Genomic DNA, 25,715 nt, shown 5'->3' with positions numbered 1-25,715 from the left:
AAGTCTTTGAAATCCTGTGGTTTGTGATGTTGTAAAAGCATTACATGCTACAAAAAGCTCCCCTGACTATCTTTACAAGATGCGTTAACAGTTCTGGGAGGGACTACTCATGCTCACCATTCACACAGGCTTAGAAATGGTGGTTTTTATTCTGCAGTGTGTGTTCATTATAAAGAAGACCAAAAAAAGACAGATCAAAACTGTAACCTTGCCTCAGATTTATATCTGATAGAAAAGTGTTCTTTCAAGTGGTCATCTAAAAGGCAGCTAATTTATAAAGCTGTAAAACTATCAAAGGTCTGGGAGAATGGCTGAACATTGTGTCGCCTTTTTAAGGAGAGAGTTGCATTTTTTCTTTTTTTTTGCAATTTTTTACGAACAACGGATAAATGACTGTCTTTTGCTTTTTAAGCCTTACAGCACATTTACTGTACAGTTCAGAAAATCAGACCAAGTTAGTGACTGAGGAAAGTGAAACACGTTTAAAGAACCAGTAACCAGATGGCACTAAAAATTCTACTGTATCCTTCAGTGGATGTGTGCAGTATTACTGACTATAGGACAGCAAAGGGACAAAATGCAGCAAGGCAAATATGTGTTCTTATCATGTGCGACTAGCAAATGGGGCCGATTTCATGTTAGCACATCTATCCACATAACAGGAACACTTTACAGTTTCAACCACTCATACACACGGCAACTGTGCAAGGAGCTGACCTGCACATCAGGATGAGATCTGTGTCAAGGACAACCTGCAGCACCACCTGAGCTGCTGTTGTTCCCTACTTGAAAGAAATGTGATAAAATCCTAGCACGTTCTGAATTTCTGCCTCACTTTTTTTTTTGTGCTTGGTCATTCTAATAAATTTTCCACCACGGTGCCAAGCAAAAATATAACACAAGTGCTTACATGAAAACTCTGATCATTTGCCAGTGCCTTGCAAAAAGATTTACACGACTGTTTCAAAAAAAGCCCTGCTTAAATACTATATTTTCTTTAGATATATAACACATTTTGGGGTCAACTTGAAAGAAAAGCAGATGTATCAGTATCATAAAATGAAGGGAGTAGGATTTTAAGTATAGTCTTAAAGATAAAAGACATTGTATGAGAATTTTGACCTCATTTGACCTTGGACAAGACATAGAGGTCCAAAGTAACATGACATTTATTATCCCCATAAATCATTCCCTATATGCCTATATATTATATCAAAACCAAAGAAGATTATATATAAGATTATTATTATACTATCGAGTTGACCTTCAGATCATGTATTTACCTTGAAGGAAAGGTCAGAGATCAAATTTGACATGATATTTAAAATCTTTACATTGGTACTTTCTATATGTTGGCAACACATACAAGTTATAAGGCTTTTTAAGTTGACCTTGAAGACCTTGATGGATGCAAGTCAAATTTTAATAGATTTACTAATATGACTCCACACCCCTACATTGTTTCATCAGAATTTCCTTTAAAACTTTTTGAGCTATTGCATTTACAGATAGATCGATGACACACAAAGGCTACAAAAACATAACCTCCTTGACAGACGTCATAAGTTGCCGACACTTATTAAAGATATATGCAAACTTGTTACCTTCATTTAAGTTTGCGTCAGTTAAGGCAGCTTGTTCATTGTGAGGGCACAGCACTTTGAATGACTTGATTTTTTAGAGCGAGTCATACTAAATGAATTTGTTAATTATGTCATAAACGCCAGTTGAACTAATTCATTTAGTACTGCTTACTGGCACTCACAATGAACAGGTTGCCTGACTTAGCTATCTGAAGTAAACTGTTGTTAGTTATTCTAATGCAGTGAGGTTGCATTTTTTTAAATAATGGTAGCTTATTAGATTTTACAGTTCTTCCTGGCCTATACTGATAAATGGCTTTGTTTTCCATGAAAGGTCAGTACTGATGAGATGGTCTACTGAGGTCTGGGGTTATGTGGCGAGGCAATGTGAGAATTCAGTTCAAATGAATTGAGTTTGGTCTAGGATGCTATTTGCTAGAATGCAATCACAGCTATCATCAGATGTTTTAGCCTTTTATTAGATTTTTTTTTTTTTTATAATAAACCACCAGCGTTTGTAAACAGTGATCAGTGGAATGAAAATTAATTCTTGGCCTAATTAATTCTTGGTATATATCAGAGTAAATTCCTGATTGATATTAGTAGTATAACACTATCACACAGTTTAAAAGAGAGTCATTTTTTCACTAACACTAGAGGTCATCGGTCTGCAAACCATGTCCGCAGGGAAGAATCTAAAATAATTAAAGTAACTGCTCCTCATTTAGCAGTGATTTGGAAATCTCACATGTGAGCGCATGTGTCCCCAACATTCTTACAGCCTTTTCCTAGAAGCAGGCTAGCAGCACAAATGGCTGTGTTTTGTTCAACGAGTGTACACACTGTGAAGCACCAACACAAAGGAGAAGAGGATGTCTGAGGAGCGCTGGCAGAGAAATATCCTCCACAAAACAGACGTAAAGGGTGGGTGCAGGGAGAGAGAACAGTCAGTCAGTGCTTAAAGCGAGGATTAAACCAAAAAAGAGGGCAGACTTAATTGAGCAAGTTCATTAAGTATTTCTAAGCTTAATTAATGACACGATTAAAAAGATGAGCCTTAATGGGCAGAAAAAAAAATCTATTTAAAGTCACAGACATAGGGTGTGCGAGTGTAATATCTGTGTGTAATCTGTGCAGCAGCTTGTCTCCATTTGGTTTATGAATACACAGAAAGCTCATTTGTCAGCACAAATGATCAACCCAGTGTTTGGCCTAAATATACAAACAAATGCAGCAAATAAATAAAAGTAGATTCTAATGCCAGAAGCTATTAGAGCTATTAATCTGGTTGCACTATTTAAGAAGTTCTATCAGGCCCTCATTAGTAGCCTGATCGCCTCTGTACTAATAAACCTCACACTTAAAAATTAATTACAGTTATATTGACTCAATCTATCTCCAACTCTAATTATCATTTCACCGCCATCAGCATAATGCCGCCTGCCTGTCGAACTAATGACTTCCAAAGATGAGGGGGCTTCACTGGGGGTGGGCGTGCTGTATTACTGAAGGCAACAGTTTTCTTTCCGAAACACAAGCCTCGCTGTCAAGTTGCCTCCGGTATTTTAATTCCTGTCAAGAAATAGCTGGATGAATTAAGACAACACTAAAACTTTTAATCCAGAACTTGTGCTCATGCTTACTTGTAATAGTGTGTTAATGAGTAAATGCGTGGAATCCAGTCCAACAGCTGAATGAAAATATGAAAAAAGCTATTGGATTATTTTTTTAAAAAAGCCTTTAAGCAAGACTGATAAAGTTAAGTATACTGTAATAAACTGATATTATAACAAGAATAAGATTAGTGTAAGACTTTGCTGCCTTGAGTGAAACATAGTACCAGCCCCCCAAAATTAAAGCAATACCTGTCAATGATTCCCATTTGAAAAAAAAAATGCAGTATAATAAAACGAGAAACCTCTAAGGCTGAAAAATTAAGGTGCTATGCAATTGCTAAAAACTACACTTCATCAAGTGACTACTTGAGGCACTAAATGTGACTCAATTACCATAAAGTATGTGTTAGAACGGCCACTTTTAGAGCACATGTTTATAGCCTATTATTAAAAAAACTGTTACAGTCTCTACAGCTAATTATTTGCCTGTTCATGACAGCTGTATGGAAAGTGAAGTTTTACACAATTCACCCCTTTTAATTGTACTGAGGCTTAATGTTATGTATAATTAAGAGCACAGCAGCTTTTCAGTAACAGGTGGGTGCGGTTTCATCTTTGGTATACTTGAGTACTAAAAGACAGTAAGGACTTGGCTGTATACTTTTCTCTGGAGGTACATCTTGCTCTAGGCATTATTTTTTTTTATTTGCCCTGATAGATCTTGTGGTGTCGGTACTCTCTGGAGGCGTTCTTTGAGATGAGAAGCTGGTTGTTTACAGCTCTTGTTGTTTTTCTACATGCACCATACATATAAAGTATGGTACTGATGGTTTTCCATTTCCGAATAAGATTGAGAAAAGAATAGCAATGTGTCGCTCTTGTTCAACAAACAGCAGGGAACATCCCATTTCAATGGAATGGCATCATATACTGTAGAAGACAAAGAAGAGCAGTAGAATTGTATTGTACCCTGTGCCACCTCCTTAGATTGTGGTTGTAGAAAGTGATTCCCCTTTCCTCCCTTCTGACACCAAAACCTTATATTTACTGTTTGAAGGTTCAGATCTCAAGCCTCTAAAACTCCAATCTCACTGCTGGCTTATACAAAGTATCTCACCAACACTTCACCTCTTTCCATAATCTTTCTCCCCCTTTTTTTTAAACATTCTATAAATTCTTCTTTTTTTCCCACTTTTCCACCTCTCCAGTTCTTCCCTTAACTGCCTCCTCTGCATTTCATTATGAGAACCCACCACAGCGACAAATAGACTGACCCAGAGCTCCAAGAAAGAAAGTGCCCTCCTTTAATTGTAAGTCTCTTGACCTCCTGCTAAACTATCTCATTGCTTAACTGAGCCTGTTGCTGACTCGTGACTTCTCAAGACATGCTTATACCCACAGATTTGCTATTTGAGTTTCCCATTACAGGCCTAGATTGCTTTCCAGTGGGTGGCAAGAATGAAATCATTCCACTCTGTGCCGTGGCTAACAGTCATATTCACGGTCGTTGGGTGTCCAAGGTTCCATCTCTGAATTAGGAGCAGGAATATCATTGAGAAAGATGAATGCTCCACAAATTCAAGTAGGTGTGAAAGGGGAAAGGCGACCTTTGGAATTCTAAAATTAAAACTGATAAGAACATTGTTAGCCTTTTGATAATGAAGTCATAGTAAGAAATTGCTAAATAAATATCAAATTTGAAATATCAAATTTTCTGTACTTTTAATTTTGCATGCTGCAATTCTGCATGTAAAGAGAAAGAGAAAATAATTATATATGCATGCCTGTGATCTGTGCCTGTGCCTCTTCAGTTCTCTGTAGATGAGTTGGACTTTGTTCCAATCATTCATTGCCCTACGTGAGAGGGGTGGGCAGGGGTGGGTATACTTGTATCCCCTTAGTTTGCTGCCTATATTTTGGGGTGTTCCCCACTGGATGGGAGGGTTGCTTCCCTGCACCTTTAGGTGGGGTAATTGGCTCTGGCTCTTGTTCTGTCATTTATGCTTATGTGGAGAATGACAGTTCAGAGAACCCTGCCTTCTTGGATTTACCGAGTAGGGCACTGGCGAGTGCTCCACTGGGAGACTTGTGTTGGAGACACACACACACAGGCCATAATATCGAGACCTGGAAGGGCGCAATTGAGAAAAACAGCCTGTTTGATGTGAACTCCAGTGTTGTTTTATTATTGGGCCTTTGTGCCAATCACAGTTTGTCCATAAGGGACACCTGATCGAGCATAAGGGTGTTTGTAAGTGCATGTGAGACCAGGACACCTTAGTTCACAGGCCAATCACTAATTTTGCATTTTCCCCCAGAGAACTGCCACTCACTGGACATTCTTCAGATCTGCGGCCACAAACTTTGGACATTCAGGTGAAGTGAGGAAATGAGCTACCAACTGATCACCTGAGTTGGATATCAACTGAGTTGTATCAGTTGGTGGGGGAGGATACTGGACCTAGAGAGGTTGCGCTGGGAGCATCTGGTGCAGGTCCTGGTCCATGAACACTTCAATTCCCACCTCCAGCAGTAGTTCAATAAAATTTCAAGGGAGGCTGGGGCTATTGAGATTCAGTGGACAATGTTCTTGATCTCCACATTAACCAAAGGGTGGTTGATGCTTGTTATGGTGATAATCACCAAATCTGATGGTGGGCACCAGAGCTGATGGGAGCCGTTAGCGTAAGAGAGTCTTATTGGGCTTGGTAAATATTTGGGACTCTGAAAGTGGGTTTAGGATGACTTTGGTGAGGCCATGGAACAAGATTTTCAGCTGGCCACTAAGTGATTCTGGCAAATCATCAGGTGACTCAGGAAAGTGGTGCTCTGTTCAAATGGTGTACAGTTCAGCTGAGGATATAGTTGGATGGTAGACGAAATGCTATGAGGATCTCCTTAACCCCATTTACGTACCTTCCTTGGAGGAAGCATCTTCAGAGACTGTTGTGCGTTAAGAGCTGTTCTTCTGCACACCTTGATTGTAAGGAGAGGGCATTTGTAGTCTTCCTATCACCCCAAAGCAGCATGGCTTTTCTCCTCTGACTTCTGACGTTAACAAAGGATTTTCTACCAGATAACATCATTTTTGGCCCATTCTCTGTAAACCCTAGACATTTACCTGCTTGTGCAGATAAATCCCTGGAGATTAGCAGGTTGTGTAGTACTCACGCCAACCTATCTGGCTCCAAGAATCATGCTACCTGCACAGAAGTCACTTAAAATCACCTTTCTTCCTCATTCTGATGCTCAGTTTGAGCAGTTTGTCTTGCACTGATCGTCTGCCATGTGACTGCCATATTAGGTGTTTGCACTGTAAAGCAGTTCAGTAGATCTATCCAATGAAGTGGCCGGTGAGTGTGTTTAAAATGTTGAGTGGTCATAATGTTCTCATGCTGCCAGAACTGAACTCTTATTGTTTCTTAACAGCTGTGACACAATACATGATGCAACATATCATTCATCAAGTTAAAGGAATAATGACATCACATACATTATTGATTATTAAAGACTATTAATTATATTTTAAGTTTTTAAGAGTAATTAAACTACTAAAGATGCATTCATTATAAATTAACATATTTTTTCAAGATTGTTACCAAAAAGGGCGTTATAAGTAAAATCTTTCTTTTTAAGATCTTGAAAAGCTCTGGTCTACAGCAATCAATCTATGCCCCGAAAGTTTTAAATGTAAACCTCAGCCCCCACTCTCAGATCCTTTCATATCTTCCAACAGGTGCTGATATCACAGAGGGAAAGAGATTATGCACAATATAAAGGAGCCCTCCTGAAAACAACATCTATTAGTTCTGACAGAGGAACGCAGGGGTATCTAGATAATGGACGCTCAACATCTTCTTCTATATTCTCTCTCTTCAACATCCTTATCTCATAGGAAGAAAAATGCCTCCTCCCTCTTTCTCCTGCTGCTGTGTGTGTGTGTGTGTGTGTGTGTGTGTACACACTATCTGTCTTGCTCCCATTTATATGAACGCACAGCAGCATGCTTAAATGCAGAGTTAGAAGTCCACTGGCAGCCTGCAAGGAAGAGCTGAGCAGGCCAAAAATGCAGCTAAGAAGGAATTAATGCCAATCCATTTACTCATACAAATGCCTCACTTTACTATGCATCAGAGTAACAGTAGTTCACCCTTGGCTGTACTCTCTGTTGGGCATTTACTGAACATCACAGATAATGACTGCACTTACAAGACAATAAGGACTTGGGCCAGGCAGTCGGCATGGATTAAAGACACATTAAGGGAGATTTTTACTGCCATAATGTATCTGCAGAGGGTTGAAGGGGTGGTTGATCAATACTGCTGACACAACACTTAATTTTGCCAGGTGGTTCAGGAGATTCCACGCTCTGGAACGAGCCTCCTCACATTTCAGAATGCTCAGGGCTGAAGGAGTGTGAAAGATGCAGGTGAGTGACCAGCGATTTTAGGGAAACTTACAAAGCAGTTTTGGGGAAGGCAGGGGGGGACCTGCTACTATCTCACCGTGGATGTTGGGACGGTGAAAAGAAAGTCAGTTACTTTCATTCACAATAATCAATACAAGAGCGGCCTGATTAACGTTTCATTTCAGGCATGTTATAACTTGTCAGTCCTTACCTATCGTTCCTGTGCATACCTAAGTGTTTGAGCAAAGACAGTTTGAAAGGTTGCCTGCAGAAGCAGATGGCAGCAGAGGACTGAGCTAACACAGAGGTGCCATTTGTTTATTCATCAGACAAGCAAAAAAAAAAACAAAAACCCAAAAAACCAAACCTCAAGCAAACTGACAAAGTTTTTTTTTTTTTTTGGCCACATTTTCTAGATGTAAAACAGCTGTCAGCGCTTAAATGCTCCCCTGGGATTCTTGGTTTTCACTTTAAAAGCATTCAAAGCACTGTGTTCTCTCTCCAGGCATTACACTTCAGGCGCAGAAATACAACTCCATTTTCTTGTGTACACAGATATCCATTACCGCACGAGTCTGCTTGATGCCACTATAAAATGAGAGGGTCCTTTATCCAAGATGCACGTCCACTTCCAGTCAACCCTAAACCAGAGTCACACTATTATAATATCCAAAAATAAGAGAGTGCCTTAAAAATATTTGCATTTGCTTTACCTTACACTCAGCTTTATGCATGTACCTGATGAGCTGCTGGGTTATGTACTCAGATTGAATAAGTATAAAAATGATATGCTCTTGTAATGGGTTTAAGTATGGATATAACAAATTATAGTACTACTAAATGGGAAGAGTAAATTGAAATGAGAAAAAAAAGCTACAGGATATGAGATCTGAATGTTAATCCCACAAAAGTGCTTATTTGAGACTAGAACAGACTAAGACGGTCGGGTATAATGCGAATAGTTTGTCAGGCGGGTGCAGACACATCTCCAGATGGATGTTAGCGTTGCTGTGTCTCTGCCGAATTTTTAAATGAGCCAATGTTTGCTAAGAAATTAACAGGTGACGCTGTGTTGGTGTTGTCTTTTTAGCTCATTTCCACTTCTTACGAGTGGCTCAGAAACACACGTTTAAAGAAAGCTTTAAGCTTGTATTTAAAGCTGGGTTTTTAACATCCTTTTGCGTGGGTGAATACATTTATTAGATACTGGCATAAATTCATGAAACTTATGTGCAATTCTTTAGGGTGACAACAAAGCCGGCAATTAGTATCAGTAATATTTTTTTTCTGCTTAGATGCTAGTGTGGGCGTAGTGATGACTGTAGATTTACTTTGTTTTTAAGTAGAAGCAAAGTCCAATATGAAGTTTGGGGAATACAAATAATAAGCATGGTAAGGGAATTATTTCTGTTGTGTGAGTTTTGTCTGTTATACAGTTTCCTAAGTATTAAAAAAACACTATTGCTGAATAGTGAATAAGTGAATAAGAAGCAAATAAAAATAAAAATATATTCAACTCACTGTCTGTGTTTCAACTGAACCGTGTGTGGCAAACATTAACTGTCAGTTCACGCCATGTCTGGATGATTTTATCTATTTTCATCTGCTGAAGAGTCGTGGGGGCATGAACCTATCAGCACAGTGAGGGGGAGGGGAGGGGTGGGGAGCAGGGACGCCCTTGGCAGCTGGATGTGAGGAGCTTTCATAACAGAGGGCGGCACAGGATGTGCGACTCCCTGTATCTGAATCCATTACTGACACACACAGGTAGGCAGCTGACACCACTGTTTTCTCCAACCTCTGCTGCTGCCTCTGCCTCGCTGATAACATGACGCTTACTGCTGAGAGGGGAGATGTAGTGGCGGAATTACCCATGACCCATGCTGCTGGAAGCTGGACGAGGGATGCATATCATATAGTGACGAATTCAATTTCACACGGAGGGCTGTGTTTAAAAGATTTCACTTATTTCAAATATGGCATTTTTTCTCTCCTTTTTGTTTACATAACAATAAAAACGGACACTTTGCACTATAAGATCATTTCTTTTTACTCTTTTACAACAACAGAAACATCAAACACACACAAACTGATCGGTTTGAGATATGAGTCTTCATCCTCCACCTCACTGAAAGGCTGGGGAAAAAAGGTATATTTCTAGTATCCACAGTAGACTACGATCATTGGTTTTAAAAAGGTATATACATGAGACAATATGCTGACCCTAACCAAGAGAAATGAGATGAAATCCTATACTTGACTGCAAAAGTCTAGAGCCACTCCTCATCTCTTAACATTTTGTAGGAAAATAGGTAATAGCTGCAGTGGTTTATTGAAATGTGCAAAATGAATGGAAGTGCGTTATATATAATTCAGCAGGGGATCAAATAATTATTTTCTCTCTTTTTTGGATTATGGGCGCCTTCTTTACTGCTCTTTGTCAAGATGAGCACACACTGCTTGAGGTCTGGGTTTTGGGGAAGCCAGTCCATGACTGCTATTGTTCCACTGTATTCCTTATATCCTGGTGTGCTTTTACTGCATTGGCAATGTGTTTATGATCACTGTCATGCTGAAAAATGAAACTGATGCCAATAATGGTGGTTTAGATGGATGGTGGATGGTTTTCACATGGTGCTGCATGGTCAGTCTGATGGTACTTTTCCCAACGTGAGTGGCTGAAATGCAACCCCAAACCATGATAGAGCCTCCACTCTGTTTTATGGCTGAAGGCATTCACTGCTGTGTGTCTGTGTGGATCCCTTCTGTACATAATGACAATGATTTGAACCAAAAATTTCCAATTGATTCTATTTTCACACCAACTGGAAAAAGTGAGCTATGAGGACTGGACTGAAAGTGAGTGAAAAAGCAGCCAAAGTCCAACGGAAAACTCTGAAAGAGCTTAAGAAAGCCTGGAGAAATACTGCGAAAGACCACTTAACAAAAATGACAGGGAAGTCTGACTGCTTCGAAGGAAGATATTAAGAAATGATTTGAGACTTAAAATTTTTGCACAGTACTGCAACTACTTATGAGGATTAAAAAAAGATGGGAAAAATAAGACCTCGCAAAAAAAATAAAATAATCAAATTTCAACTTTGGCTTTTGTACTTCAGGATCAGCTTACTTGCAAAATCTTGACACTATGAAGGTTTGCATGGCATCATTACTTTACAGTTGTTGTACAAAAAAGGTTTTAAAATCAAAATCTGTGAATTGTGAGGGGGCCGGGAAGGACTCACTTGCTGATTTTCATTGAATGACCGATTTTGAAGTAAAATCAAGGGAAACTTTAGTTATTAGACTATCAGTTGTAACTTTGTAGCACTGCTGAGCCATTTCCAACTCCATCCTACTGTACTAACTTGTGAAGTAAAATTAGTTTCAATACGTCTGGGACTTTTCAGTACTTCCCGCATCTTTATCGTCACTCCCCAAAACCTGGTTTGGAAAATTTGAATAACCTGTAGTTCTGTAGACAGAAACTGATTTAAAGTGTATCTGTATCTCTGCGCTGACTCACCACGAATACACTGAAAATGATAACAAGTCTTACTGAGTAGTAGGCCTATCATCCTGACAGCACGTGGAATAGACAGATGATGGATTAGCAATGGGAAACAGATGATAAGACAAGAACGAGGAGAAGTAAGATGATTGAAGCGACAGCTTAGAAATCTGCACTGAAACAGACTGTGAATGAGACACTGATTTGGATTTGCGTGTGTGTGTGTGTGTGAGAGCCCCACAATGGTGAAAGACACATCAGGTAGAAGAGCAGCTGCTATTAAAAGCGAGTGAGGAGAACAGAAACGATCATATCATGGCTGCTGCTTTATTTCTTTCAGTTTATCAAAAAAATGAGGTCTCAACTACATATCCATTCACTCCTGGTTTACCCCGTTTTTAATTTGCTATCATAGCAGCATTGTTTGGTGGGCCTGCATGTTGTTCGTGACTGAAGTATCTCTTAAGTATCTCTCTTAATGAATATTGTAGTCCAAAAACTCAAACAAACTTTTACACTTTGGGTTTATAACTGTCTGTAGAAAACACCCAATAATCAGTGTCTAAATCCAAGGCAAATTTTCTTGGAAGCAACCCAGGGTATGCTATTTACCACGTCCAATATCATATGAATAAGAAAAAGACTGCTTTATTCTCCTTTAGATCCATTAAAGTGTGTGTGTGTGTGTGTGTGTGTGTGTGTGTGTGTGTGTGTGTGTGTGTGTGTTTGGCCTGCCAAATTTCCTGTTTGGCAAAAACACTGAATTAATTAGCTGAAGAAACCTGGAAAAACACAGAAACACAAAAGCATGCTCGCACACACCAGACCACACCACATGTTGTCATACATCTATACACGGTGAATCCTGTCATCTGGACTGATGAACTATTGTCTGATTGTGTCTTTTACAAGTGCACTTTTTTTCTCTGAAAGCAGCAATAATTAGAACATACATGTGGTGTATAACATACACAAATATCTAGTAGCAGGAATATAATTCGTGGCTCCTTTTTCAGTAAATACATTTCCCTGAAGCAGCATTTGGCTTATTGACTTTTGTTTTCAGAATGCACCAGTGCACAATTAAAAGTGTACAGAACTAACACTTCTCAACAAGTAATTACAACTGAAGTACCTGTTTAAAGTAAAATCCACAGTAATAGCTGTGAGTAAGAGAAACAGCTACAGTCACACAGCATTCTCCCATTCAAATGCTTCCTCTACTTTTCTATTTGTTATTTGAGTGTGTGTGTGTGTACAAGTGAAGCCTGCAGTCTGCCATAAATCAGCCAGGGCCTGCAGATTTGAACTAAAGTGTTTTGGAGCCTAGAGCCTCCAAGCTTTGTGTTTTTCAGTCCCAGATGAAATACTGTCTGTGTTTTAAAACAGCCTCTATTTTATGTATGTATGTATTTATTTAAAATGTCAAAGCCACATACCCAGTAAATTTCTTAAGGCTATTAGAGCAGGTAGTAAAAAGTAACATACATACCTGCTATCTGGAGAGGCCAGGATCAAACAGCGTTTTTTTTTTTTTTTGGGGGGTCAGTGTTAGTTATTATAACATATAGCAGATTGTTTCATTTCTTGGAGCGAACCTCAGATACGGTAGTTTGCATCTTAACAATAATGTGGGACAGGATCTGGCTGAGAGTAAGCAACACAGCAGGTGTAATGCTACAAAGGTGATCAAAGCTTCCCTATTGTAGACTGACTGACAATAACACAGTCATGCTGTTTTGAAGCAGAACTCAGTGGCTATAAAATGTACATGCATAGTGGATCTCAAGTTATTAATATAATATAATGAATCAAAAAATGATATAAAGAATTAAATGAGTATTATTCTATTGGGCCGGTAGGTGTGCTTATGGAATGCTAAGTGATGATAAATTTCGCAACAGAAACCACAGCTGTCTGTTTCCTTCTCCCAGGTGTATCGATATGCATTTTCCATATACAAACCTTTTACCAGGTGAAAATACAACTGCAAGCAGAAAATGTACCTCTGAGCCACGGGGTTATTCTTTGTTATGAACCGTAATTAGCTGAAATCTAAATGGAGACTTCAACAGCTTCAGAGCTACAGCTCACTGCAGTTTACAGAAAAACAAAAACATAATGTCTATAAATTCAATCTGCACTTTGTAAGTAATTCAATTTCTCTCTACATGTTCTGCTGTTGCTTTCCCACTGTTTGATTATTGGTGCTAAATGGCACTTTTAGAAAGACATCCATGTTAATTGACGGATTTGATTCTGACGCTGACGTTGTGCCATTTCGGGTTGTGTTGATCAGACAAAGATCAACACTAAAAACAGGAAAAATATATAGTTCTCTTTTCCTAATGTTAGCCCTCTCTCAGACACATCTCCGAAAATGTGTCAAGGAGAAGACGAGTTGTTAGACAAACTGGTGGCATAGTTATCAACACGGCATCAACCAGCACAGGATGAAGTCTGTTTGGGTTTTTTCTAGAGATGGACCGATCCGATATTAGTATCGGTATCGGTCGTATACTGACCTAAATTACTGGATCGGATATCGGCGAGAAATAAAAAATGTAATCCGATCCATTAAATATCAAAAAAGCACCTCACAAAACTTGCTACACGCGTAACTCGGCTCATAACCGTAGCACATTGGAGCAGTATGCCTCATGTGATAGAGCGGCTGTGTGTATTTGTAGCCTCGCTACCAAACCAGCATTTCATCTCCGAGGAAGTTATCCCAGAGAGAAGTAAAGCAAGTGTGTAAGGTCATCTCTAAATGTTAGTAAAGCGTACCCATGTTAAGCTTAACAACCGATATATGGAGCGACTGCCTCGTCTCTCTCTCTCCCTCTCCTGCTGCTACTTCAATCGTGAAACTGATCAATGATCAGTTGATCAGCTTTTCTGTCGTGAGTCTGTCTCTCTTCTTTGTTTTTGGCCCACTTTGCACCAGAAAGAGGAAACCAGCAGCTGAACAACAGCAGAACGTTTAACCTTGATAAGCTGTTGTTAGAATTTATTTAATATTACTTTCTAGACCAGGATCCTTTTCTACGCAGCTGACGGCTGGTAACTGTGCAGGGGCGGATCTAGCAAAGTTTAGCCAGGGGGGGGCGATAGGGCATGAACAGGGAAAAGGGGGCACAAAGACATACTTTTCTTTCTTATTCTCATTTAAAATATCTAGCTTTTAATAAATAATTATCTGAATATTACACCCAAAGTTTTAATCTGATGTAAAATGTATAGAAGTCCATTACTATATATAGTAACTGTTAAGTCTAATATACCCTAGTAAGCTATAGTACTTTTTCCTTTGGGAAAGTACCATCTGTGAATTCCGCAATTCTGTTGAAGAAAGATGTTGAATCTATTTAATTATTCTTGAAAAATAATTTATTTCTGTGCATTTTTTTCACCCTGCATCAAATTAAAGTTGATTACGTCGATTAAACATCATGAGGTGGAGGGTGGGGGGTGGTTCCCTATTTTTTTTTGCTGGGAGTTTGCAACCATATTAGTTAGGTTGCTTAATATTTCTGCTAAGTACTCTTTAAAATACCAGAATAGGGAGGATGGGGTAGGTTTAAGTTTATTAGATTGATCAGTGTTGCTGAACTATGAAATATTTTAGGCGCGGTGTATTTTTTACATACAGGTATAACAGAATAGCTTTAGTGTTGTTGTTTATTTAAACTTGAGTATGAACATATACAAAATGCAGCAAGATATTAAAAAAACAGTTTTATTGATTAAAAAACACACTATATCGGATTCATATCGGTATAGGCAGATATCCAAATTTATGATATCGGTATCGGTATCGGACATAAAAAAGTGGTATCGTGCCATCTCTAGTTTTTTCATGCCCTTCATGAAAAACACTTCCTGCAGAGAAATTCTAATAAATGGTGTTACAGGATGTCCAGTCTGCCCAATCTTTAGTGGCTTAAGGCAGCAACCCTGATGGTTGTAGCCTTGTAAATCTAGGCAAGTGAGGTAATAAGTAAGCGGGCTAATCAGTCCTCTATATTGCCATCCTCGTCTCTTCTTACATTTTACTGGTTCAGAGTGAGATTACCAGCTACCAGTAGTACCTGTAATGTGGGTAATGTTGACAGGACATCCTATTTTGTCAAACGTCTCTAGTTCTGCTGCATCTGTTCTTCTGTTCTTGTCAGTGTGTTCTTGCTCTTGTCACTTCGGCACCAGGGCAAAGATCTTCTCAAACCTGATGAAAGCATTGCTGGTTGTGTGTTTTGTTTACTTGACCAGTGGCATCACAGTCAGTGAGAACCCGCTGATCCTCAAGTTATATTGATCACTTGGTAGAAACCAACACACAAAACCTTGTTTTGCACTTCAGAAGGGACCCTAAACCCAAGTCCAGTTCAGCAAAAGCTAGTAGTAATAGTAGTAGCTGCCAGCTACACCTATACCTGTCTGCATTGGCAAACAATGTGGCTGTGGACATAACTAAGTCTTAACTGGGATTAAAAAATAAATAAAATAAAACAAGAAGTATTAAAAAAGTCATGCCTGTAAAGTTATTCTGAAGGAGGTTGCTTAGCTATAGAGACCAAAACAATTTCTAATCCTTGCTGTAAATATTGTTCATTCTGTTGGTTTAACATGGGACTTCACAGGCTTTGACTCGCTGTTGGAGACACCCTCTGCAAGCGGCCATTAGAAGAACTGCACTTCCACAAGCACTTCATTTGGGTTGCAATATCGACCCAATATCGACTTGCATGGGCTTGACTTGAGCAGATTGCTACCACAGTGAACCTGATAGGTTTCCCCTTATAGCTTCGTGTAACAGATGTGTAATGTGGCATCGGTGTGACTCTGACTGGATCTTTGCCTCGGTGATCTCAGGGGAGCTCGACTAGGCCAGGCACATTCACCACAATCACTCAGTCTACCACAGCTGACCTACTTCTGCTCTTTCACTGACTGAGTAGTGATTATACCTCACATCTTGGTTCTATTACAGGAGAGTAATTATGGCTAATATTGTTGCTACAGCAATGCTATGCCCCTTCGGGTGACAGTTAACGACACAATAGATTTGGCTGCTGCTGATATTATGAAAATACACAATAGACGGAGAAGCGCAGCTATTGCTGCTATTTGTAGGTGCTGATTCTGCTCAGTCTTGCTGTATTTACGGTTCAAAAACACAATTTAAGAACGCAGCTTAGGTGTTGATTTTGAAATGATTGTGTTCACTGTGGCTTGAAAGATTTTCTAATCTAAAATGCTACCTGCTACTACACTGGAAAACATTTGTGAAGCATACTTGCTATTTACATGCGAACATTTATTCTCAACTTTATACCTGACGAGACTTACAGCCTACCTGCAGCCACCCACCTTCCTGCCTAGTGCTACTGGGATGATTGCTGGAAAAAAAGGCCTCCATCTCAGACACTCTATTTCAGTTCAACAAATTGCACAAACTGACTGCGAGAAAGAAGAAATGAAGGGTTAAGACTCCTTTTACCGTTACTTACTTTCTTTCCTCCACCCAGTGCTCTGGTATTGCGGCTCTCTTGGGTTGACAAAGGGCTACCATTATGTCATCTCCCTTAGAGTGTAATAAATGGGCCACAATAGTTCAATCGAAGCACGGCAAAAGATTATAGATCAGCATTGTTCCCACTGCCAGCCTAATGATCAGCAGCCTATTGCAGAGCCTTTGTCAGCAGTAGAATGAGTGAGCTAATCTTGTTAATGGTCCGTTTCATTCCCTAGGACTGGTTTGTATAGACAAAGGGGCTTTAAATAGAGAGGATTTGAGTAGTGAGTCTAAACAGTGGCGCAGAGGACAAAGGCACTGACTCGTGCTTTTCTCATTTTGTTATCGGACCTAATCGCAGAGGAACCATGTTGCAAGCAGCTAACAGCGAGCTGTAAACCCATGCTAATGTATTCTGGGAAATAGAGAATGGGGATGAGAGGGGGGATGAGAGGAAAAGAGAAATTGGGATGGAGGGGGAAGGAGGGTAATTCAGTCTTCATTTCCTCTACAAGTATGAAGCATTTAATTTTCTGTTTACATAATTATTGCTCTCCTTCATCCTTTTTTGATAGGAACAACACATTTAGCAGTTTCTGCTGTGTAGTTGTGTGCTAGAGGGCACAGTGTTTTACAACATTTAATTGGCTGAAAACCACAGTATCTGAAGCTATGATTAATTGCAAATGTGGGGAAAAAAAATTGTAACAAGAAAAAAAAAACTCGCTACTTGTTTTTGAAGCTTTGTAGTAATTATCATTTGAGGCAATTATTTTTAGTCTGTGCCCCACTGTTAGATGTAGCAGCAAAGAGAGACACCCCAAAAAAAAAAACATCTTGTGTTCAGCTCTATCACATCCACTCTTGTAATATAATTTAATGCACCAAGCGAAAATCCAGCATGCTGTCCTCATTCTATCATCTCTGTGATGTTTTTTTTGTCTTCAATCAGTCTTGTGCCAGTGATACTCAGCTATATTAAATCTGTGAAAAGTACTGTATACTCTTTGTTTAACAGATACTCTTGCTGGTAACGCAGAGTGGAATGCAGTAGAACACACAGATGTGAACACGGACAAACGATGCTGATGCAGTTCTTTAATGTAAACTCTTTAATCTTTCCACCTCCCTGCTCCGGCAAGTGTAATTTTATTATGTAATATTATTGTGTGAGAAGAAAAATCTCTGCTTAGCAGGATCAGACACTGAACATACTTTCTTCTCTCAGCTCCCCAGCACAAAGTCCATGTACTGTCTGATTGCACCTATGTTAGAATATAGCAGGTAATTATCCAGTGAATTCACAGTGAGCAAATGGGAAGCATGTATGGTCTCCTGTGGTGTGCTGCAAGGAAGCAAGGGGACATTCAGGTAATGGGCTAACTTTTCTGACTCTTCCCAACATTGTCCAGAGTTTATGTGTGAAACCTACAGTCTTCAATGGGCATCTTGATTTCTGTCTATCTATCTGTTAAGATTTATCCTCTGAAATGATGTATTCAGGTAAACGTAACCAGAGAATATACTCACTCTAGTTCTTAAGACGTGAAGTTCAAATCTCAGTGCTTCCTTGCTTATTCCATGCCAGATTAACCAGATAAAAGGCATGGACGTGCAAGGCGTGCAATTTAAATTAAGGAATCCATTATTAGGCTGAAAAAAAAAACATATCAAAGGACGAGCAAAAGCTTTAGGATTTGCCAAATCAAAAAAACTGGTACATTCCCAAATGGACGGAAATGGCCAGCTCAGAAACACCAAAAGGCCTAAAAAAGAAAATTAAAAGTTTGCAAACACTTTTCATGGGCATTGTTGTGGTAATTTTCCAGGTTGGAATGATTGTACAGCATCTCTAATGACTTCAAAAAGAAAAAAAAAGAAGAATTGTTTCTAAGACTTTGAATTTATTTTGGATTTTCTCCAATCCAATCCAATGGAGTTGATGCACACATACAGGATCAAATATATACAGAAATTCTGGGGGTTCTACAATGTCTTTTAACCTGACAAAATCCAAGGTCTATTAACTTGAAGAGAAGTATAGATTTGGATAAGTTGGGAAAGTCTCTTGGAGCCATTTCTAAACAACCACCCATTCCAAGACCATCAGTTGAAAAAAACAACCAAAAAACCCAGAAAAACAACAAACAATGAACTGAGAGTCAGTCCCCACTCCAAAATGACACTTTCAACATCGACTGAAATTTACAGCTGCCCATGTGGACAAGCCAATTACCTTCTAGACGATAGTTTTACAGTCAGATGAGACAAAGACTGAACTATTTGGCCACAAAGAGATATGTTTGGAGCGGTAAAACTAATGTTTTGTACCAGCTCTCTGCTTGTTGGCAGTAGAATCATCCTCTGGCACTGTTTGTCTGGCAGTGATACTGGTAGCCTGCACATAATGGATGGAATAATGAATGAGGAAGACTACTTCCAAATGTTTCAACTTCACTTCAAATTAATGTCTAGATGACTGAAACTTGGACAAAATCGTGTGTTCTAACAGGACAATGGAGGCTTACATTTAGCCTCTGGCATCACCTTCCCAAAGCCCTGACCTCACCTCTACTGAACATTTGTGGACTACACTTAAAAGCCGGTTCTGTGGCAATAAACCAACCAATTTAGAGGACTTCCGGTGAAGATGGTTGGCTAGAAGACGTGCTTTCACTGTGCTCCCGCTCCCACCTGTATTTATTACAGTGTAATGCGCGCTACTGTCTATATTTTTATCTAAACTATTGACTGAGAGTTTTGGGAATACGCAACAGCCTTAAATACGCTTTTTGGATGACAAGTAATGTCGAAACAGACGAAGATACAGACTCGAAAGACGACGGCCGCCATGACGAACAGTGCTAGCCAAACTGGCATGCTAGTAGCAGTGGGCGACCAGCCCTCGCCCCCGGTGGACACCGCAGCTCTCATCCGTGAGGTGACTAATAGCATCAGTGAGGTAATTGACCAAAAACTGTCTACACTGTCTGGGACACTGGAGAAAAATTCGTCCTCGCTGGAAAACATCTCCAAACGCGTCACGGAGGCAGAGCAGAGAATCTCAGATGTGGAAGATGGGGTGACTGACCTCGCGGGAAGGCTGGCTGAAGCTGAGGAGAAGATTAAGATCATGGCAAAAAGCTTGGATGATTTAGAGAACCGCAGCAGGCGCGACAACATCCGCATTATTAATCTGAAAGAAGGCGCGGAGGGTGAGAGTCCTATTCAGTTTTTTGAAGCCTGGCTGCCTGCTACGCTCGGGCTGGGAAACAGCTCCACGGGTAAAGCCCGCATTAAAATTGACCGTGCACACCGGGGCCTCGGCCCACGGGGTGCTCACCCCAGGCCGGTGATTATTAAGCTCCACAACTCCAGAGACAAACAGCGGATCATGGCAGCAGTGAGAGCGGCCCCGGAACTTCACTACGACGGACAGCGGATCTTTATACACCAGGATTTTTCCTACGCGATCTGTGAGAAACGACGGGGATTTAATGCTTCTTGTCGTGCCTTAATTGACAAGGGCATCCGCTTCAGAATGCGCTACCCAGCGACGCTCGTGTTGAATCACAATGGCACTGAACACAAGTTTGATTCGCCTAAAGATGCACAAAGTTTCATCAATGCGCTAGATTAAAAGACAACTGATACTTGTCCCGTACAAACTGTGGCACTGTTGGATTTAACTTAGAACATGACATGGGTTCAGCACGCCATAGGATGCGTAAGTCCACTGTGTTTAATGCAGCTTGAGGGAAAAGAGACAGTTTAAAGATTAAATAGAGATTTGTTCATTTTTTGTACCTAAAGTGGCTTTAGGGCCAATATCTAGTGTACAGTACTAATTGTTTACTCAGTCTTTAATTTTGTTTCACAACTGACAGTAACCCGATTTTATTCAGGTTTTGGGAAGCGGAGGTGGGGTTTTGTTTTGTTTTTTTCTTCTTTTCTCCCGTGGAGTGAAACTTCTTTTGGCTACACTGGTCTTGTAATACCACCCAGTGGGTGGCTTTTTCGTTTTTGTTTTCCTTTTTTTTGTTTGTTTTTGTTTTGTTGTGTTTGTTTCTGGTTTGTGATATTTTGACGTTTATCCTAATTCCTATATTCTTATGCAATTTGTTGTGTGTAAAGGTTCCTTTGCCATTCGTTTACGATGGTTTTGTTCATGTCAGCACGGCCAGTCCAGGCCATGGGTTAAATCTTTTACAGTGTGTTTATTATGATGGCTCTTTTTGTTTGCTTCGGGTTGACGATTTTTGTCCAATGACTAACAACTTTTACAATGAGTAACATTAAAATTATAACTCTCAATGTCAAGGGAATTAATCACGTTATTAAGAGACGCAAAATAGTTTACTCACTCAAAAAAGATAGAGTGCAGATTGCATTACTGCAAGAGACTCACCTCACAGATTCTGAACACTTAAAACTCAAGCGTGATTGGGTGGGACAAATTTACTATTCCTCTTTTAACTCTAAAAGTAGAGGCGTTGCAATATTTATCCATAAAAATCTACCATTCACTCTAAATACTATTGTAAGGGATACGGACGGACAATTTATTCTGATTACTGGGCTTTTATATGGGGAAAAAATTCTATTGGGAAGTGTTTATGTACCAAATACTTTTGATAGATCGTTTTATTCAAACCTTCTGGCAAAAACCTCCTCTGTGTGTCCGAATCACGTAATAATTGGTGGGGATTTTAACTGTGGTTTGAGTCCTGAAACTGATTATAATCCACCAAAATCTCAACCACCTTCAAAAATGGCAAAGGCTACAATGGACTTCTGTTCAGATCTTGGTCTTTTTGATGCCTGGAGAGTTTGTAATCCACATGTGAAAGACTTTACATTTTTCTCACGCCCCCATTTTTCTTTTTCCAGAATTGATTACATGTTTGTTTCTAGATCTGTCCTTGACAGAACTCGGGGTTGTTTGATCAACACATGCACTCTCTCAGACCACTCATCAGTCTCAATGGAGTTATTACCACCTTATTATGATCCCTTGTCTAGACACTGGCGGCTAAACCCAGCTCTCCTTAGTGACCCTGAATTTGTAAAGTATTTAGAAGATCAGTGGGAACTTTTTCTTTCTACAAATGACTTACCGGGGGTTAGTGCTTCTACTCTATGGGAGGCGGGTAAGGCTTTTCTCAGGGGCTCTATTATCTCTTTCACCTCAGAGAAAAAGAAGAGCAACTTAGCCAAACAATTAGTACTTGAACGCGACATTACTAACTTGGAAAGGGAGTTTAAGAAATCCTCATCTGTTTCTGTGCTTAAAAAACTGGATGCAGCCAGATCAGCCCTGGACCAACTACTACCTCAGAAAGCGGAAACTGCAATATTCTATGCAAAGCATAGATTATTTGAATCGGGCAACAAACCTGGACGCTTACTTGCCCGACTTGCCCAGGGGAAAAAGGGCTCTTATGCAATACCCTCTCTAAAAGATAAGAAAGGTGTTTTACAATTTGAGGCTAAACTTATCAGCAAAATAATGAAAGAGTTCTATCAGGACTTATATTCCCCTGAGTGTCAAAATACTGTAGATGCTAGGAAATTGTTTCTTGATAATGTTAATCTCCCTATACTATCAGAGGAAAGTCGATTAGATCTTTGCAGTCCTATTAGGGTGCAGGAGGTCTTAGATGCAATCAAATCCTTACAGAGTGGAAAAGCTCCAGGCCCTGATGGGTTTGGGCCAGAGTTTTATAAAAAAATGGCCAAACACATGGTGGGTCCTTAATTAAAAATGTATATAGAATCTCTTGAGAGGGTCACACTTCCACCCACCTTAAACCTTGCCCATATATCCCTGATCTTAAAGAAGGATAAACCTGCAGATCTGTGTACATCTTACAGACCTATAAGTTTACTCGGTGTAGATTGCAAGATTCTGTCCAAAATTTTATCTAGACGATTGGAGGAGGTTCTGCCAGTTCTGATAAAGCCTGACCAAATGGGTTTTGTCAAGAATAGATACTCCCGCTCCAATGTACGCCGACTCATAAATGTTGTGCAGTTCTCTCAGAACACCAATTATAGGGTTCTTGCAGTTTCATTGGATGCTGAGAAAGCATTTGATTGGGTGGAGTGGGAGTATCTATTTGATGTTTTGGAAAGATTTGGTTTGGGATCTGAATTTGTCAAGTGGGTCAAACTGTTGTATGGGGCCACAGCTGCAAGGGTATTGGTTAACGGCTCGGTCTCAGATGTTTTCCCAGTGGGTAGAGGAACGCGTCAGGGATGCCCCCTTTCTCCCCTACTGTTTGCACTTGCATTGGAGCCACTGGCAGAGGCTGTAAGAACTGACCCTGAGATCTGTGGGGTAACCTTGTTGAATACTGAATACAGAATTTCCCTTTACGCGGATGACGTGTTGCTCTTTCTCACTAATCCAGAAACATCTATCCCTGCACTGACACATATCATTAATCAATTTGGCCTTTTTTCAGGGTATAAAATAAATTATGATAAATCTGAAGCTTTGCCACTGGGTGATGGGGGGATGAGGGACACTCCTCCTAATTTTCCTTTCAGGTGGTCGACCACTGGTTTTACATATTTAGGTATTAGGGTGTCCGCAGACACAACAGAGTTGTACAAGTTGAACTTTAAACCAATTGTGGCCTCAATCAAGAATGACCTCAATAGGTGGTTTGACCTCCCCCTGTCTTGGATGGGTAGAATAAGTTTAATCAAAATGAATGTTTTACCCAGAATATTATATCCCATACAAATGTTGCCTCTCAGGATCAACAGAAAAACATTCTCAGAGATTGAGGGATATCTTTCTAAATTTATATGGCATGGGAAGAAATCTAGACTAAAGATACAGATTTTACAACTACCTACAGATGAGGGGGGGCAGGCACTTCCTAACCTTTTATATTATTACTGGGCTTGCCATGCACAAATGATCTCAGGGTGGTTACATTCCTTTCTATACCAAGGCGAGCCACCGGTAGATACTTGGTGCTGTGACCCTCTTTCGCCTCTTAGTCTTTTATCTATTGATCTGGCTGACCTTCCTCTTGGTGTCAGAAATAATTTCATTTTGATGCTTACACTTAAGGTTTGGCATAATATTGCTGCCCACATCGGAAGAAGAGGTTTTTCTAGTGCACTGCAGCCTCTAATTAGGAATAAAGCTTTCCCCCCAGGTATTGGCATTAGTATATTTGATGATTGGCATTCTAAAAATATAAGATTTATTTGCGATCTGTTTGAAAGGGGTAGTTTTATGGCCTTTAATCAAGTTCAAATTAAATATAATTTACCACAGAAACACTTCTTTGGGTTCCTACAAGTAAGACATTTTGTAAATTCCCTTAAATTTCCAGCCAATCAACCAGTTTTGAATCCTATTGAAAGCTTTCTTCTTAAATTTAATGAGGAAATAATCACAAAAAAGAAATTTATCTCTCTTTGTTATGGGAAATTATTATCTTTGAATTTTGTAACCACTGATAAGGCCAGGGTTCGGTGGGAAACCGACCTCGAAGTTCAGCTTAGTGCAGAAGCATGGTCCAAAACTTTTAGATCTGCCAAGAAATTGTTTTCCTGTAACAGACTCCAGGAAAGCCATTACAGAATTTTACATAGACTCCAGCGTACGCCAGAGTTTCTAAATAAAATTCATCCTCAGATTTCTCCTCTTTGTGTAAAGTGCAATACGGATGTGGGGACCTACTACCATTGCATATGGCAATGTCCTTTAATTACTAGATTTTGGAAAAATATATGCTATAGAGCTTCGCTCCATCTTTCACCAAACGATCCCACTGAACCCTGTGCTGTTCGTTCTGGGTCTATCTATAGAAGGGCTCTCTCTGTCTTCTGTACAGATGCTTTTGTTAGGTAAACTTTTACATTTAGCGAGGCAATGTGTACTGTTTCAATGGATTCAGAGACAGCCCCCCACTGTTACACAATGGTACAGAGAAATGTTCAAGGTGCTGCCAATGGAGCGCCTCAGTGCCATCATAAAGGGCAATTGTAATGCATTCTGTAGGATATGGCAGCCTTTGCTTGATCACCTACCTCGTGACCTTGCTGTGCTATTACATAAAGGGGGATCACATTTTGTTTTTAAACACAATAATTAATGTCTGTATTCCCTTTTTTTTCTCCCCCCCTTTTTTTCTTTTTTATTTCCCTTGACTTCAAATGTGAAACGCTGTACATATTTTGACCCAGACATGTATATCTGTAACTCATGTACCTGTATTTGTTTTTTTTCCTTCTCTTTTTCTTATTTGTATTTGACTGTGCTGATTTGTTGCTGTTTGTGTTGTTCCAAAAAATCAATAAATTATTGTTTAAAAAACCCCCCCAAAAAACCAACCAATTTAAATGAACTCAACCAATTCTGCAAAGAAGAGTGATCAAATATCCAGCCAGAATTATGCCAGAAGGCTGTTGATAGCTACCAAAAGCATCTGGTCAAGGTGCAGTTTGCTAAGGGACATTTAACCAACCAGTGTGGATTAGAGAAAATCTAAAATATATTCAAACTTGTGTACCCAATTCTTGCTTTATAAAGTCATTAAAGCTGTATGCTGTACAATCATTCCACCCTGGGAAAACAACAGTTCAAAGCAATTATTACAAGCCCAGAATGACCCTGATATTCATGAGTGTGTGTAAACATCTGACCACCACTGTATAAAGATGTAATTGGCTAAAAACTAAGGTATTCACAAAAGTCTTGCCAATCTAATAATTAATGAAACATCACTTCATGACATCAAATGGGGTAAAAGAGGAGCTTTAATCTAAAGTCTAACAAAATGTGTGAGATTTTCAGTTCTGAAGTCACTGAGCATAAACCTATACCTTTGGCAGGTTTTACCATCTTCCAAGCCCTAACAAATAGTAAACGTCAAATTATACCTTTGCAAAACAAAATGCTATCTCCTTGACAACAAATCCAAGTGAAGTTGTATTGTATATGTAAAAAGACATTAAATGTTGATGGGCACTTGTTGGCCGTTCCACCCCTCAGTTACCCATACATTTTCTGTCTCTGAAATGCAGTTTTGCACAGTCGGGTATGAACTCATTTCTC

At 39.6% G+C, this 25,715-nt stretch overlaps 1 protein-coding gene across 1 annotated transcript in view; it reads right to left on the bottom strand.

Annotated features, from left to right (window-relative positions):
- LOC116336536 (protein kinase C-binding protein NELL1) overlaps nt 1–25,715 on the bottom strand; it is a 285,884-nt gene that overhangs the window by 45,487 nt on the left and 214,682 nt on the right. The window lies entirely within an intron of this gene.

The sequence above is a fragment of the Oreochromis aureus genome, linkage group 1, assembly GCF_013358895.1.
Source record: "Oreochromis aureus strain Israel breed Guangdong linkage group 1, ZZ_aureus, whole genome shotgun sequence".
NCBI classification, from domain to species: Eukaryota; Metazoa; Chordata; class Actinopteri; order Cichliformes; family Cichlidae; genus Oreochromis; species Oreochromis aureus.
This window is presented reverse-complemented; position numbering and strand designations above follow the sequence as displayed.